The sequence below is a fragment of the Eriocheir sinensis genome, chromosome 40 (genome assembly GCF_024679095.1).
Source record: "Eriocheir sinensis breed Jianghai 21 chromosome 40, ASM2467909v1, whole genome shotgun sequence".
In the NCBI taxonomy this organism is placed as follows: domain Eukaryota; kingdom Metazoa; phylum Arthropoda; class Malacostraca; order Decapoda; family Varunidae; genus Eriocheir; species Eriocheir sinensis.
Window position 1 is genome coordinate 1,447,230 of NC_066548.1, and position 16,178 is coordinate 1,463,407.

General features: G+C 47.6%; 1 long non-coding RNA gene across 1 annotated transcript in view; it reads right to left on the bottom strand.

Annotated features, from left to right (window-relative positions):
- LOC127009164 (uncharacterized) overlaps positions 1-16,178 on the bottom strand; it is a 252,498-nt gene that overhangs the window by 172,531 nt on the left and 63,789 nt on the right. The gene's annotated exons all lie outside the window — the stretch shown is intronic.

Sequence of the window (16,178 nt, forward strand, 5' to 3'; positions counted from 1 at the left end):
GTGTGTGTGACTGATAGATATATAGACTGATAGAGAGAGATAGATCGATAGATATAAACAGGTACACACACATAATATATAGAAGCCCAGGTATGTACAGCCGTGACAATGACGACACAGGGAAGGCTGAGGAAGGGACAGGAAGGTCGGATGGAAGGACGCAATTACGCACTCGTCGCCGGGCTCCCGTTGGGCCGCGCCGCCTCGCCTTCCTCCTCGTTAAGTTGCTCGTGAAATCCGTGGGTATTCCGGGCTTGATAGCGATCTTCAAAGACGCGGCGACCTTGGCGGCGGGAGCGGCAGAAGACCGTATTTCGAGATGTGACAATGGGACGAAAGGAGGAAGAAGGGATGGAGGAGAGGAGGAATTCAGATATCAAGGAAATAAGGGAAACTAGAGGGAGGAAGGAGAAGGAATGGAGGAAGGGCGACAACAAGAAAATAATGTAAAATGGAGAAAGAAAGGAGTAGGAGAGGGTCCATTTGAAGCTCCCAGCCTATCCTCTGCTCCAGTATGCTTTTTCGTAGAGCGATTTACAAACCAATACAACAATTCCCAACACCCGAAGAAATTCTAGTTATTAATAAGTGCTTTAAACAGCGTCTGGAGTTAGTTTTCTGCAATATTTCAGCGTCTAGAGTTAGTTTTTACATTATTTCAGCTCCTGGCAAGAGGACAAAACCGTAGTGCAGCAGCGAGGCCCCGAACAGCCAGGCCAGCCAACACACGAGGAGGCAGGACGCGCGACAGTCAGCGTGGCCGGCCAGCGTCCACTCTCCTCGACCCGTCCATCATCCATTCAGCGCCGCGTTTTTAAGGACGGTCGCATAACGTGGACATCACCCTTTATTCGGATCAGGCAAATGAATGTCCGCTATCACAATACACGTTCACTTGAGGGGGAAATATGAATGCTAGACAGAAGGAGGCGACTGTGGGCGTCCTCTCGGGAAGCAGCGGCGATAGGTGGACATTGAGAGGATTCACAGCATCCCTAGAGGAGTCGCCTGCGTGATGCTATGAGTCGTATTCTTAGACATAATTGACTAGCCTTTCGTAGGAGTTTGCGGCATTTTCAGGGGTAGTCTTATGGCCCTGGTGGTAGTTTAACCCTTCTTCTGTACCATGAACCTGCAAAACACTTATTAGAACCCGACTGACCTCCTTTTCAGCCCTTGGGAATATAGTTAATGTGAGGACTGGAAGCGTCAGACAGTACCAGCCTATGATGTGTAGAGCGGTGGGAAATACATTAGTTAGTGCTTCGCCCAGCCTTGAGCGCCTATGTAAACCTTTTCTCACGTATAAAGGATCACGCTAATCGAGTCTCGTCCTTGGCCTCGACACACAACTAAACGCAGATGGAAAACGTCGAGGCAGGAGGGACCGACTTTACCGTCCGTGAGGCGCGGGATGAGTTAGATGAGATAAAATGAGATGTTGATAAGATAGAGAGGATAATCGCGACGACTGCAGGGAAGAAGGCGCCGCCCTCTCCTCGCCGCGTGGTTCCGTCCGTTTCAGAATGTTTGAGAAGGTTCGTAGACGGTTCACGGAGACGGAGGAGGAAGATTTAGACCGTCGGAGTGACACAGAACCTTCCGTAGATGATTATAAGGCTACAGAGGGGCTATACATGTCTTTACTAGGCCGATGGGGGCATGGAAGACCTCAGAAATGTTTAGGTTTTGCTCTGGGTTTCGTCCGGCAGTTGGCGGCGGCGGCAGCGAGGAGCGGCGGCCGGGAAGCACTTGATTCCGGTTGACGGGCCGAGGTGACATATTCCCCCTGACCGGCGCTTTGTCCTCCCTGCGCCGGCATCCCTCTGCCTCGTCCTTCTCTCCTCTCCTCTTCTCCCTTTTTCCTCTCGCCCTATCTCTCTCCCTCCCTCTTCCGCTCACCTATCTCATCTCGCCTCTCCTTCTCCACGTGTTATGCTTAATCACATTCTTTTGAGTTTAATTATATGAGGAGCAGAAGTCGAGGGCCGCGATGGGAGTAGTGATGAGTTAGTTGAGCAGGGCGAGGGATGCTGGCGGGCGGGGAGAGGCGAGATAAGGTGGAGTGAAAGGGAACGGCTCCGCGAACACTGTTGAAATGGGCCGCGTGAGGGAGGGAGGGAGAGGGGAGGGGTAAGGGAGGGAGGAGGAGGAGGCGATGGTGGCTTCTGCAGCGTATGTGAGTGTGTGAGAGGGAGAGAGGGTGAGAATACATAGATAGATAAACAGAAAGATAGATAGAGATAGATATAGATTGATTGGGCAGACAGACAGACAGACAGATACTCACCCTCATGGACACATACAGAGATACACACAAACTGACAAAAAACATGCAGAGAGAGAGAGAGAGAGAGAGAGAGAGAGAGAGAGAGAGAGAGAGAGAGAAGAATATGGAAGCGTTATCAAACCAAAGAAACACACGATCTAGGCTTCCAAAATTAGACAAACACAAATACCCGAAATAAACATCAAAAGAAATAAAAAGTATTACAAACATCAGAGCAGCTAACGCAAAATAATTAAGGATTGAAATAAAAGGAGAAAGAGGATAGAGAAGAGAAGAAGGAATGCTAGGAGGAGGAAGAAGAGGAGGAGGAGGAGGAGGGAAAATAGAGATAAAACGAGCATGTTGTCTATGTTGGTTTCTCCTTTCCCATGCGCTCATTACGCCACGAAGCAAGGTCACTAAATGTCTGAAAACTCATTATTTTTGTCTTTGTGGGAATAACGATTAGCAGGCTTTTTTTAACACCTTTTTTTTTGTTGCCCTTGAGCTGTTTCTTTAGCTGTATAAAAAACTATGACTCAATAACCAAATGCAATAATAAAACAACAACGACTAAACATATTAACAAAAACACACCTCGCCAGCGCTCCTCTAAAACGTTGCACTTCACCAATACCTAACCTGCATCGTCCTGGGTTTTACTCAACAACCAAATGCAATAATAAAACAACAACGACTAAACATATTAACAAAAACACACCTCGCCAGTGCTCCTCTAAACCGTTGTACTTCACCAATACCTAACCTGCATCGTCCTGGGTTTTTTCTTTTTTTTCGTCCCTGACTTCTGAGCGACAGCTGATTTTTATAGCCCAGCCTCGGGGCGAACAGCAACAGATTCTAATGTACAACAAATTCCCTAATGACTGAGCTAATTTCTCTTGTGTTAACTGCGCGGCGACAAGAGGCAAAAACTCGTGTCCGCCGATAGGAGATGCACCGCCGCCGCCGCCTCCTCCTCCGTCGCCTGGTCTTCGCCTCGCTGCTGTCCCTGCCTTGTTAACTCCTTGGGCCCCGTCACCCGCCTAGGACACGGAGAATCAGTGCGCCTTTTTTTATTTATTTATATGGGGAAGGGAAGATTATTACACTGACTTACGCAATTATACAACAAAAGGCATATGGTGCATTTTTTTAATACTACAACTGCTGGTATTGTTGCTATTACTACCAATGCTATTGCTACTACTACTACTACTACTACTACTACTACTACCAATAATAATGATGTGAAGAAGAAAAAGAAGAAGAAGAATGAGAAGAAAAAAAGAAGATTAAGACAAAGAACAACAAGAACAAGACCAAAAACAAAAGAACAAGAAAAAAAAAGATGAACAAGAAAAAGAATAAGAAAAACAATAATGATGTAATAAAAATAATGACAACAACACCAACACGACTATTTACCAACAATTACTACCCCCCACCCCACCCTCCCACACACACACACCATCACCATCCCCAGCTGACCCGCGGCCGGCCTCGTGTGGTACAATCAGCCGCTAATCCATTACCTCTTGTGCAGCTTTTCGGCGGGACGGAGCAGACCAAACCTGACCCCCACCCTTTCCTTCCTCTCCCCCTCCTGGCTTCTCTCTTTACCCCCCCTCCCCCGCCCCCCCGTCCCCCCGCCCCCTTGTTCCTCTCTTCTTTCCCTTCACCTCCCATCCCCTCTTCCCCCACCTTTTCCTTCCTCTCCCCCTCCTGGCTTCTCTCTTTAGCCCCCCATCCCTCCCCGCCCCCTTGTTCCTCTCTTCTTTCCCTTCACCTCCCATCCCCTCTTCCCCCACCTTTTCCTTCCTCTCCCCCTCCTGGCTTCTCTCTTTAGCCCCCCATCCCTCCCCGCCCCCTTGTTCCTCTCTTCTTTCCCTTCACCTTCCTTCTCCCCCCTTCCCCATCCTTCCCTACTCTTCCTTTCTACCGCCGCTATTCTTCCTTTCCGTAAACCTCTACTTTTATCTAGTTACAACTACCTCACCCCTCTTCCTTTTCGCCTCTCCCATTCACCTATCCTTCCCTTCTACTCTCCCTTTCTACCCTCACTATTCCTTTCCGTAAACCTCTACTTTTATCTGTCTACAGCTACCTCTCCCCTTTCCCCTTTTCCCTCTCCCCTCTCCTCCTCCCGTCGTCCTCGGTGCGTGCGTGAACAAGAAAAATAAATGTGTAATCTGGCAGCTCGGCGCCCTGTTGTGCGGAAGTGGCCGACGATTCGTCACGCGTATCTGATCTTTGCCTGGAAATTATGGAACATGCACACGGCCAAGATTTATGGCCGTCCCCAGACCCTCCGACGGACGCTGCCAACTGTTTCACTCACGGACCGCGGCGCCAGTACCTACAGTCCACGCTACAGTCCGGCAAAACCAGTCCAGAGCGTGCGGCCAGATATTCCGTTAGACGCTTGTAACTGTTTGACTCACGGACCGCAGCGCAAGTATCTACAGTCCACGCTAAAGTCCTCTCAAACCAGCCCAGAGTATGCCTGAAGACCCTCAAACGGGCGCTGTCAACTGTTTTAATCGCCAGTACAGTCCACGAGTCCCCAGGTGAACGGACGTGTCATCGGACGCTCACATCTGTTTCATTCACGGCACGAAATGAGGCAACGTCTGACATGACCGGAAATATACGCTTTCTTTGCAATACACCGCCTGTTAATTTGTATGGGTATGTTTTGTTGTTTGTTCTGACTCGTATACAATAAAAAAAGGTGTTTAGAGTAAGATCTCTCATGTAACGAATAGGCAAAGCACTTAAACACCCCAAGCTGTATCCTTCTTTCCGTCCTAAACTTATTAGATGCGAATACATAAAAATATATACCTGATTGAGGGACCCCGGTGACATCAAAACCTCACTCCTGACACCAACTTACCACTGACAATAGAAACTCAATCCTGACGATGCAGATTAAGTAAAAATATGGAAAATAACTCTGCTTTGAGGACATTGAAAAAAGACTTAATGTTGACAGATCTATATATTGTGTGTGATATAGACGTGAGAGAGAGAGAGAGAGAGAGAGAGAGAGAGAGAGAGAGAGAGAGAAAAAAAAAGTGAGAGAGATGGAAAGGGAGAGGGAGACACACACACACACGCACACACACACACACACACACACACACACACACACACACACACACACACACACACACACACACACACACACACACACACACACCCACACCCACACACACTCACAGACACGGAGCCCAGGAACATAAATTTATAAGCCAATGTAATAGCTGCACACACACATCTAGCGGGCCTGCCAGAGCCTGTCAGCGCCCGAACAAGGCCTCCCCGCCCCTCGCCGCGCCGCGCCTCCCCGTGATTACAGTGTCAGAATAACAATTAACTCTATATCACCATCCGACCTGGAGTTTACCCCCGATGCGCCGCCCACCATAAAAATAATTGAGTTGCTCCTCCTCCTCCTCCTCCTCCTCCGCCTCCTCCGGCTCCGTTTCTCTCTTCTCTTCCCTTTCCACATGTCAAACGTCCCACCCTCCTGTGTCTTTGTCGGTCTCGGTCTCTTTCTTTCGTTCTCTCTGTCGGTCTCGTCTCTGTTGGTTTTCTCTCTCTCTCTCGCTCTCGCTCTCGCTCTCTCTGTCTCTGTCTCTCGCTCTCTCTCTCTCTCTCTCTCTCTCTCTCTCTCTCTCTCTCTCTCTCTCTCTCTCTCTCTCCACACTCTCTCTCTCCCCATCTCTCTCTAATTAAGTTAATAACATTTTCAAACCATTCCATTTAAACTTTATAAACTTTAAAGTCGTGTTTGGGGTGAGGATGAATCACGGAAATGAACGGGGAGAGGGACGGAAAGGGGAGAGAGAGAAGAGGGAGAGAGAGAGGGGAAGGGAGGGCGAGGAGCAGGGTGTATGGGGGCCGACGGTACGGAAGGAAAAAGGGAAGGAAAGGGGAGAGAGAGGAAAGGTGGGGGAGAGGAGGGGGAGGGAGGGTTGTAAGGGAGCCGAGGGTGAGGGAGGAAAAGGGTGAATCAAGTAAGAAGGGTTGGAAGGGAGGAACGAGAGGGAGTGTAATAAAAATAATGTCTAAGGGAGAACGATGACTGAGAGAAAGAGAAAGGAAGGGAAGGGGAGGGGAGGGAAGTATAAGAAAGGGATGGGAAGGGAAGGGAATGGAAGGGAAGGGAAAGGAAGGGAAGGGAAGGGAAAGTAAGGGAAGGGAAGGGAAGGGGAAGGAAGGGAAGGGAAGGGAAGGGAAGAGAATGAAAGAGAAGGAAAGGGTAAGGAAGGGAAGGGAGGAGAAGGGAAGGAAAAGGAAGGGAAGGGAAGGGAAGGGAAGGGAGAGATAGATAAAAGAATTAAATGTAGGCAAGGGAAATTAGAAGAAAATATAAATAAGAGAAGGAAAAGAAAGGGAAAGGGAGATATATATAAGGGGAAAAGAGTGAAAGGGAAGGAAGAACGAGATGAAAACACGAGATCCGTAAGAAGGGAAAAGAAAAAAATAGAAAGCAGTGCAAATTAAAGGAAAGAGAAGGGAAGAGCTTAACGGAGAAAGAGAAGGAGGACGAGGAGCGAGAAAGAGGGAAAGGAACAAAGAAAGGAAGGAAGGAGAAGAAGGAAAAAGAAAGCACAAAAACAGTAAGAAGAAGAAAAAGAACGAAAGGAAAGAAGGAAAACGGCAAAGAAAAGAGGGAAAGAAAGGAAAGAAGAGGAATAAGACAAAAAATCACACACATTACATTATAGAAAGCAACAACAACAACAACAACAACAATCAACCAAATTCACTAACACCCAACCCAACCCACGTCCACCACTAACCCCCCAAAAAAACACACACACGACTTCGCCACAGGATGTCTATCTCTCGCCCTTAACTTTAACATCACTGGGGAGTAATTTCCCTCAAACGGCCCCTGGCTCCACCTTGCTCTCTCGTCCTAATTGGCGTTCAGTGTTTGCGTAATGGGAGACCTGATAAGTGCTTTGGCCTTCTTTCAGCATTTTTTTTCCCTCTGTTCCTTTTTATTTCTCCGAAGTTGCTCAAGGTTTGGTTCCCGGGCCGGCTTGGGGTGGTGGGGTGGTGGGGTGGAAGGGATGGTGGAGGGTGGTGGAGTGGATGAGAGAGGGCCGGTGGTGGAAGGGTTCGTGAAGGGATGCGGGAAGGGAAAAGTTAATTCCTTCCTCCTCTTCCTCTTCTTCCTCTTCCTCTTCTCTTACTGTGCGTGTGTGGAAGGGAAGATCTAATTCCTTCCTCCTCTTCCTCTTCTTCCTCTTTCTCTCCTCTTCCTCTTCGTGTGTGGAAGGGAAGAGCTAATTCCTTCCTCCTCTTCCTCCTCTTCCTCTTCCTCTTCTCTTCCGGTACGTGTGAGGAAGGGATGAGCTAATACCATCCTCCTCTTCCTCCTCTTCCTCTTCCTCTTCCTCTTCTGGTACGTGTGTGGAAGGGAAGAACTAATTCCTTCCTCCTCTCCCTCCTCTTCCTCCTCTTCCTCTTCCTCCTCCTCCTCTTCCATATCCCTACCAAGACCTCTTCTCTTCCCTTCGCCTCCCACAATCACCATTCAATCTCTTCCCCCTTTCCCCTTTCTCTATACCTCTTTCACCCACGACCCGTCCCCCTCCTCCCCCTCCTTCTCCTCCCCCCTCCCCCGTGGGTCGAGAGGCATAACGAGGGCTAACCGACCACAACAAGCCCGGGGTGAGGAGGGCGCGGCGACACGTGTTTATGATTTGCTTCTCAGTTCAAGAGTAATCTAGCGAAAAAATAATAAACTCTGCGGCCGCCGGGAGAGGAAGGGTTCAGGACGAGGAGGTGGTGGTGGTGGTGGGTGGTGGGTCGGGTGAGTGTTCCAAGTTGTTGTTCCCAGAGTCTTGTGCTGACGTGTAGTGGTGGTGGTTGTGGTGGTGGTGGTGGTGGAACACAGTGGCGGTGGTAGCATTGATAATATTGGTAGTATACTGTATAGAACTGCAAGTCTTATAGTGGTGGCCATATTATATAACGTTCTTAAGAGATATACATATATACATGAAAGGAAAAGTAAATAGATTGATAGACTGATAGAAAGACATATAAAGAGAGATAGAGATAGATAAGTAGAAGCAGATAGACACTTAGATAAAAGATACATAGCTATAGACAGACAGGAGGAAGGAGAGAGTGGAATAGACAGGAATACTAACGCATATCAGTAACTACATGTATATAATAGACAAAAAGAAAGATAATTAGATATATAGATACGATACGCTTTTCCTCCCACCCACAAACACAAAAAAAATGTTAATAAGAAAAAAAGGAAAAAGAACAAATTAATAACTAAAATAAATAAGTATATAAATTTGGTTCCTTATCATTATCAGTATTGTCATCTTAATTAACATCAATATCATCACTATTACTTCTTTGTCATTAAGATCATCAATTTTACTTCTTTTCTCGTTTTTTTTCGTTTTTCTTCCTTTGCATATTTTTCTCTCTTCTTTTTCTTCTTTTACATTTTTTTTCTTCTTTTTCTTCTCTTATTCACTGATGCATTGCTGTGTCTGTAGCTATAAGTGATGCTGCGTCCTCTCCTATTACTCAATCCTTTGCCTTCCTCTGTTTTTTTTCACTTTCTTTCTCATGCCAATAAAATGTCTCAAACCTTCATTCTTAAACATATCAGCGCCTCTGCTCGCCTGTTTGAGAAGCATATACAAATGATGCCCCCTGTCCATACCTTTTATCTCAATCCTTTTCTTTCCTCTGGTTTTTTTTCACTCTTTCTCATTCCATATAAAGTGTCTCAAACCTTCATTCTTAAACATATCAGCGCCTCTGCTCGCCTGTTTGAGAAGCATATACAAATGATGCCCCCTGTCCATTCCTTTTATCTCAATCCTTTTCTTTCCTCTGCTTTTTTCCACTTTCTTTCTCATACCAATAAAGTGTCTCAAACCTTCATTCTTAAACATATCAGCGCCTCTGCTCGCCTGTCTGATAAGCCTCTCGTATAAGCTCCTGGGATTTTCATGAACTGTTTTGTAATACCAGTGATAGTTCTATACGACTTCTGCACACCTTGAGCGAGAAAATCACCCATGAGAACCAGGTTAGCCTCCTCTGTGGCCTTGGAAAACACTCATGATGGGGGCCCGAGACGTTTAAATAAGATTGTGGACCCGTCAGTGCTTTCCTTCCGTCAGTACAGCAAGGTGGGTCTCCCTGCATGCCTCCCCCTCACTACCGCCACCCACCTACCACCAGCAGCCTCCATCACTCCCTCCCTCACTCCTCTGCCTTGTTGCCTCGCCCGCTCCGTTCATTGCCTTCCTTCCTTCCCTTCCTCAGCTTGTCTGGTATTCCATCAAAGGCTTTTCTCTACGTTTTCTGTCATGTTTTCTTCTTTAATAGTTTCCTACGTCTTGTTTCCCGTTTTCTTTCATTTGTTTTCCCATTTCTGTTCTTTCATCTCTCCCTCGCATTTGTTTTCCCCGTTTTTTCTCGCCTCTCAAGTTCACGTTCAATTGTTTAAGGCTTCCTGCAGTGTTACATTTCTTCATCCGTCTTTTTACTTTTTTTTCACTTGTTTTCCTTCTATTTTCTTGCCTCTTTCTCTGTTTCATTTTTCTCGTCTCCCAAATTCATTTTCTTGAGTTTGTCTTCACCCGTTGTCCTCATTCCTGTAATCGTCATTGTTTTTCTGCTATTCCACCATTTATTTTCCTTTTATTCCTATGTTCTTGCTGCTCTCGATGTGTGTGTGTGTGTGTGTGTGTGTGTGTGTGTGTGTGTGTGTGTGTGTGTGTGTGTGTGTGTTTATATCGAGGACAATACTGTAATAAAAACAAGAATAAGAACAAGCTTCCCACAATACCCATCTTCTATAGTACACAAGAGAGAGAGAGAATGAACAAGATACCCCTAAAAAAGAAACATATTCCCTCTATATTATTATTATTATCATCATCTCGAGGGTTATCTGATCCCCGTCTTGCCCTCTCGTCGCCCTTGTCTCCGTCCATTCGCCTCGCCCTCCACTTCCCACGCCACTCCTTGCCTTATCGCCACAATTACTCCCACAACGACAATGCCTTCTATACCACTCGGCTTCCCTCCAGCTTGACTCTTCCTCCTCTCCTCCTTCACCCACTCCTTCAGCCTCGCCGTCAGCCTCCCACCTATCATCTCAGACCTTACCTATTCCCCTTTCCTTAACCGAACAATAGATGAGTTTCTATAATAGTCTACCTCTTTCCAGCTTGACCAGCCACCTCGTCTGTCCTTGTATACTCTCTGGTCTCGTTCCTCCTCCTCCTCCTCCTCCTCCTTCTCCTTTCTTAGTAAACAAGAGATGACTTTCTATACCACTCTAAGTCATTCCAGCGTGATTCTTCTATCTATCTTCTAAGACTTTACATTTCAAGCTAGTAGGAAATCAGTATTTTTCTATGCTCTTTTACTCTTCTTCAGCTTGTTTTTCCTTCGTTTTCTTCTTCACTACGTCGCCAGCCACGCACTCTGTCCTTCTATCGTCTATTGGCTTCCACCTCCTCCCACATTCACGGCTACGGACTGACAGAAAGTTCTACTGCACTTGACTTCCCTCCAGGCGACTCTTCTTCCCCTCCTTCACCTACGCCGCCAGCCACGCCCTCTGTCCTTCTATCCATTCTTGGCTTCCACCTCCTCCCACATTCACGGCTACGGACTGACAGAATGTTCTACTGCACTTGACTTCCCTCCAGCAGGCGACTCTTCTTCCCCTCCTTCACCTACGCCGCCAGTCGCCCCTATGTGCTCCTATAAACTACTAGGATGGCCCTCTTAGGCACTTCCCTGACCCTCCTCCTCCTCCTCCTCCTCTTCGCGGCACCAGGAAATAACTCTGCTTCAGGCGACTCTTCTTCCCCTCCTTCACCTACGCCGCCAGTCGCCCCTATGTGCCTCTATAAGCAGCTGGGATGGCCCTCTTAGGCACTTCCCCGACCCTCCTTCACCCCCTCCTCCTCCTCCCCACGCCGGCAGGACGGGTGGACGTGTGGGGCTTCTTCTGATAGTCATTTCGATAGCGTTCTCCAAGTGGACAATTGTATCAGGGGCAGCGATCGCCGCCCACACAGGAGACTACTAAAATGATAACACAATTACTTCAATGGGTGTCGGGGCGGAGGGAGGGACGCAGCGGCGGGGCCAAGACGCGACCCTCAGGAGTCCTCGTAAGGTTTCTCTGATTATGGCGACAGTGAGGGAGAGAGGGAGAGAGGGAAAAAGGGAGAGAGAGAGAGAAGGCAGCGACAGGGAGAGCAGAGAGAGATGGTGAGGAGTGTTATAACGGAGAGGGAGAATAGAGAAAAGGAGACAAAACGAGGGAGGAGAAAGAGTGGAGAGTATGAAAGACGGAAAACGGGAGGAAGAAATATAAAGGGAAAGTTGAAAGAAGAATGAAAGAACTGAGTGAATAAACAAAAGGAAAACAGGAGATAACGGAAAGAGGAAAACATGGAGACAGAAGAGAAAGGAGAAGAAAAGCGAAGAGATGAGGATAGGAAGAGAGGAGGCAAGGAGAAAAAGGGAGATTAGAGCAGAACTAGAGAAGAGGAGAGGAAACAGAGAGAAGGCGAGGGGCGGAATGGAGAGGAGAAATAAGGAAGAAGGAGGAATAAGGGAAAAGTGATGAAATAATGAGGAATAAGGAGGAAAAAGAAGGAATAAGGAAGTGATGAAATAATGAGAAATAAGGAGGAAAAAAAAGGAATAAGGAAGTGATGAAATAATGGAGGAAAAGGAGGAATAAGGAGGAAAAAGGAGGAATAAGGAGGAAAAAGGAGGAATAAGGAAGTGATGATATAAAGGAGGAAAAGGAGGAATAAGGAGGAAAAAGGAGGATTAAGGAAAAAATGATGAAATAATGAAAACCAGCAGAGAAGAGAAAAGTACATAGGAGAGAGCAGCAGAGATCAAAACGAGGAAATGAAAAAGAAAAGCAGAAAATGAGATAAAGAAATGAGAAGAAAAATTGAATGAAACAGGAGAGGAGAAAATGAAGAGGAGAAAGTAAGAAGAGATGATACAGGAATACTAATGAGAGAGGGAGAACGAGAGGGAAAGAGGACGTTAGGGATAAAAAGGAAGATAATACAAAAACAGGATGAAGGGAAGGAAGTAAGGAGGAGACGGATGTATCTCGATGTCCTCTGACGCAGCAAGTAATCCTTCGAAATTCTCACATATACATAAAGGCTTACTATATGTGGTCAAGCTGTCATGTATATTGTGTTCTCTATATACAAAACTATTGAGATAGAGAGGTTGAGGCATATGGGACGTACAGGAATAGAGATAACAGCTTCAGTGACCCAGAATGCATGACTGAAGGTCGCACATAACAGAAGTAGTCCAAAACGAACACCATTTCAAGATTAATGACCAACCAATGAGGATCACTTTTATCTTAAGGCGCCAGCACCGAGGCAGACAGGGAGGCCGAGGCACAGTGGCCAGGTTCTGTATGCCGCGCCGCCCGCCAGCAGCCGCGGCGTGTGTTTGTCAGTCACTCGGGGCCGTGCAGCGCCGCCACCCTCGCCGCACAATTGCAGCAGGAAATCACCTCCCATATCTCGTCAGTAAGACCAACAGTAGCCTGATACAACCCTCATAAATCGACCAAAAGGGAAGGTGTTGTTTGTCATTGTCTTGGGGCTATCAGAGAACATCCAGCCCTCGTCTCCCTCAGACAACACAACAAAAGGGGTTCCAACCCCTCACTGGCCGCGAGGGGTCCTTATCTCGCCCCTCAGATCCCGTCCGGCCCTCCTTCCCCTTGTACATATTCCGATTGAAGAATGGGAAGATGCTGATAAGTGTCCATTCGTCATCACACGGCGTGCATCCCGCGCCGCCCGCCCCGAGGATATCGCCCCTGTGGCGCCGCGGCACAAGTGCCGACTCGCCCTGCGGAGGCGCCGCGGGAAAGGCCCGGCGCGCGGCCTGGAGGAGAGGGCAGTTATCTAACACAGGGAAAATTGGAATTATTTGACAAACAAAAGAAAATGATAGAACATTAAGAGGGTTGGATCATATAAATGGTCGTTTCATAGGATCCTGCAAGGGAAGAAGCCCCGCCGATCTAGGATACTCGTGGAGGTCTGTTCCGGTGGCCCTCTAGGCCTAAAAAGGCACGGCAGCCGATCATTCCGAAGGCGTCGCCGGCGAGGTGAGCCGCGCCGATAAAACAGACGAGCAGGAGCCGCCACACAGGAAGCCGTCCACTTATCTGTGCCTGAACCTCACCAGGAACACCAAGCACCGGCAGCCGTGTGTGTGTGTGTGTGTGTGTGTGAGAGAGAGAGAGAGAGAGAGAGAGAGAGAGAGAGAGAGAGAGAGAGAGAGAGAGTGTGTGTGTGTGTGTGTGTGTACGCTCGCTCTGTATTGAATTTCCCATCACTATCTAGAACAAGGGCACTTACAACTAACAAGGTCTTACATATAATATACACTACACAATCACAACCAACATTCAAGTCCACACACACGCACAACAACTAGTCCACAAGCTCGCGCGCATCAGCCAAGCAGCATCTCGCCCATCTATACTCTACAGGTCAACCCTTCTATGCATGCGCTTCCTCTTGTATCAGTGCCGCCCATCTGGCTTTGTCACAGCGCTGGCCCCGTCTCGGCGGCCCTCTGTTTAAAGGTGAAGAGGGACCAGAGGAGAGCCGGGATGCCTCCTCCGCTACTCTGGGGTGGAGGAGAAAGGAGAAAGACAAGGGAAGGTGAGGAATAGAGGAGGTGAAGGGGACCACGGTGAAAGGGAGGGAAGGGCGTGACTGGGCTGAAAGAGGGGAGAGGCGAGCTGGAGAGACAGAGATAAAGAGGGAGACAGAGGAACGAGGTTGAATCAAGTGTCTCCGAAATGTCGTGAGAGAGAAGGTGGAGTGACTCTCAGCCTCGCTCAGACACGCTGGAAATTGTGAGCTATTTTTTCTTATGCTCCTTCACGATGCTTCAGTGAAAGGCGTCGTCTCGAGGGGCTAAAATGATCACCTCCAATGAGATAAACTGTCCTGTGGAACGTTAAAATGAGCCAAAGTATATTTTAATGCAGTTTTCAATGTATGTCACGACTAATCACTTATAGGCGTTAATAATAAGGAGAGACTGACTTATAGAAACTGTTTTTCATCTCGTTACAAAACCCCAAAAAGTTCCAAAGTATTATTCAGCGAACTTCGATGATGCGTTAGTAAGAGGCGTCGTACTGGGATGCACCTGGGACACTAGAAACTGCTTTGTGGGACGTTAAGTAGTCATAGTAGATTGTTAAGGGGAAAGAGAAATTAGAAGCAAGGATGTCGATAGCCAGACGGAATGAAGAAGAACAACGGAGGACAGGAAGCGGTAAAGATGGCCACATGGAACTCTGGAAACTGTCTTGCGTTGCTTTAAGGAGTCACAGTAGATTGTTAAGGGGAAGAAGGGATGTTAGAAGCAGGAATGTTGATAGCAATAAAGGGAAGAAGAACAATGGGAGTCAGGGAAAGATCACTTGGAATTCTAAAAGCTGTGTTGAGGCGAGTTATGGAATATAGAAGATTGTTGAGGGTAAAGAGAAGCTAGAAACATGGATGTCGATAGGCAGATGGAAGGAATGAGAACAAGGGAAGGCAGGCAGACAGGCAGGCGTGAAGGCGCGGTAGAGGGGGACGAGGGAGACAGATACACGACGAAGATAGTGGAGCAGCGTCACCAGGCAGGCAGGCAGGCAGGAGGCGGGGTGCGAACAAGGGACATCAGACGGCCAGGAAGACAACCCAACGAGACAAACCAAACACACACACACACACACACACACACACACACACACACACACGCATCTACCATCGTCTCTCGAATCTTGTAATAGCCTTTAATATCCTTGCTAATGAGGTACTTATTGGTGGACGGGCTGCTGATGGAGAGAGTAATTACAGGGGGCAGCCGAACCTACACCCCCCCACTTCGTCCCCTTCTTCTTCCCCACCCCCTACCCCCCGAAGACTGCCACGTGAACGACCTCTACCACCACCATCGCCACCGCAGCCAGAGCGAATGGAAGCGTAATAAGGACGAGGTTTTTCTTTATTTTACGGTGCAGAAGATGGACCAAGAGCGAAGCAGTGATATTTAAGGGTCATGTTGCAAGCTCTCATTTCCTCGGCTATTCCTTTGACATCAAGTCCTACGGTATCAGCCCGCTAGAGACGAACCTTGCACATTTCCTCTTCCAATAGATATCTGGGAATGATGCAACAAACATTACACGTTTGCGTCCCATTTCCTCGCTTCTTCTATCACCTATCTGTTCTTCCCCGTCCAAAGGAGCCGAATCAGAGCAAACAGTAAGCCCTTCTCACTTTTATTCCCACAGACCACATTGCCTTTAGCAGAGTCGAGGCACTGAACACCTTCCTCTCCCTCCTCCTGACCTGGTTCCTCGCTTCTTTATCTTCCTTCCGTTCTTTTCCGCTGCATCATTACAAATTGGTTAACCCCACCTCACTTTCCTTCCTAGAGAACCATAACCTAACCTAACCTAACCTAACCTAACCAAACTTGACCAGAACCTAGCCTAACCATAACCTAACCTAACCTGACCAGAACCTAGCCTAATCTAACCTGACCATAACCTAACCAAACCTAACCTCCTAACCTTACCTAACCTTACCTAACCTAACCTAACCTAACTTGACCAGAACCTATCCTAACCTAACCTAACCTAACCTAGCCTAACCTAACCTAACCATAACCTAAGCTAACCTAACCTAACCTCCTAACCTGACCTAACATAACCTAACCTAACCTAACCTAACCATAACCTAACCATAACCTAAGCTAACCTAACCTGACCTAACCTAACCTAACCTATAGTTGAGTCAAGGCATCCAAC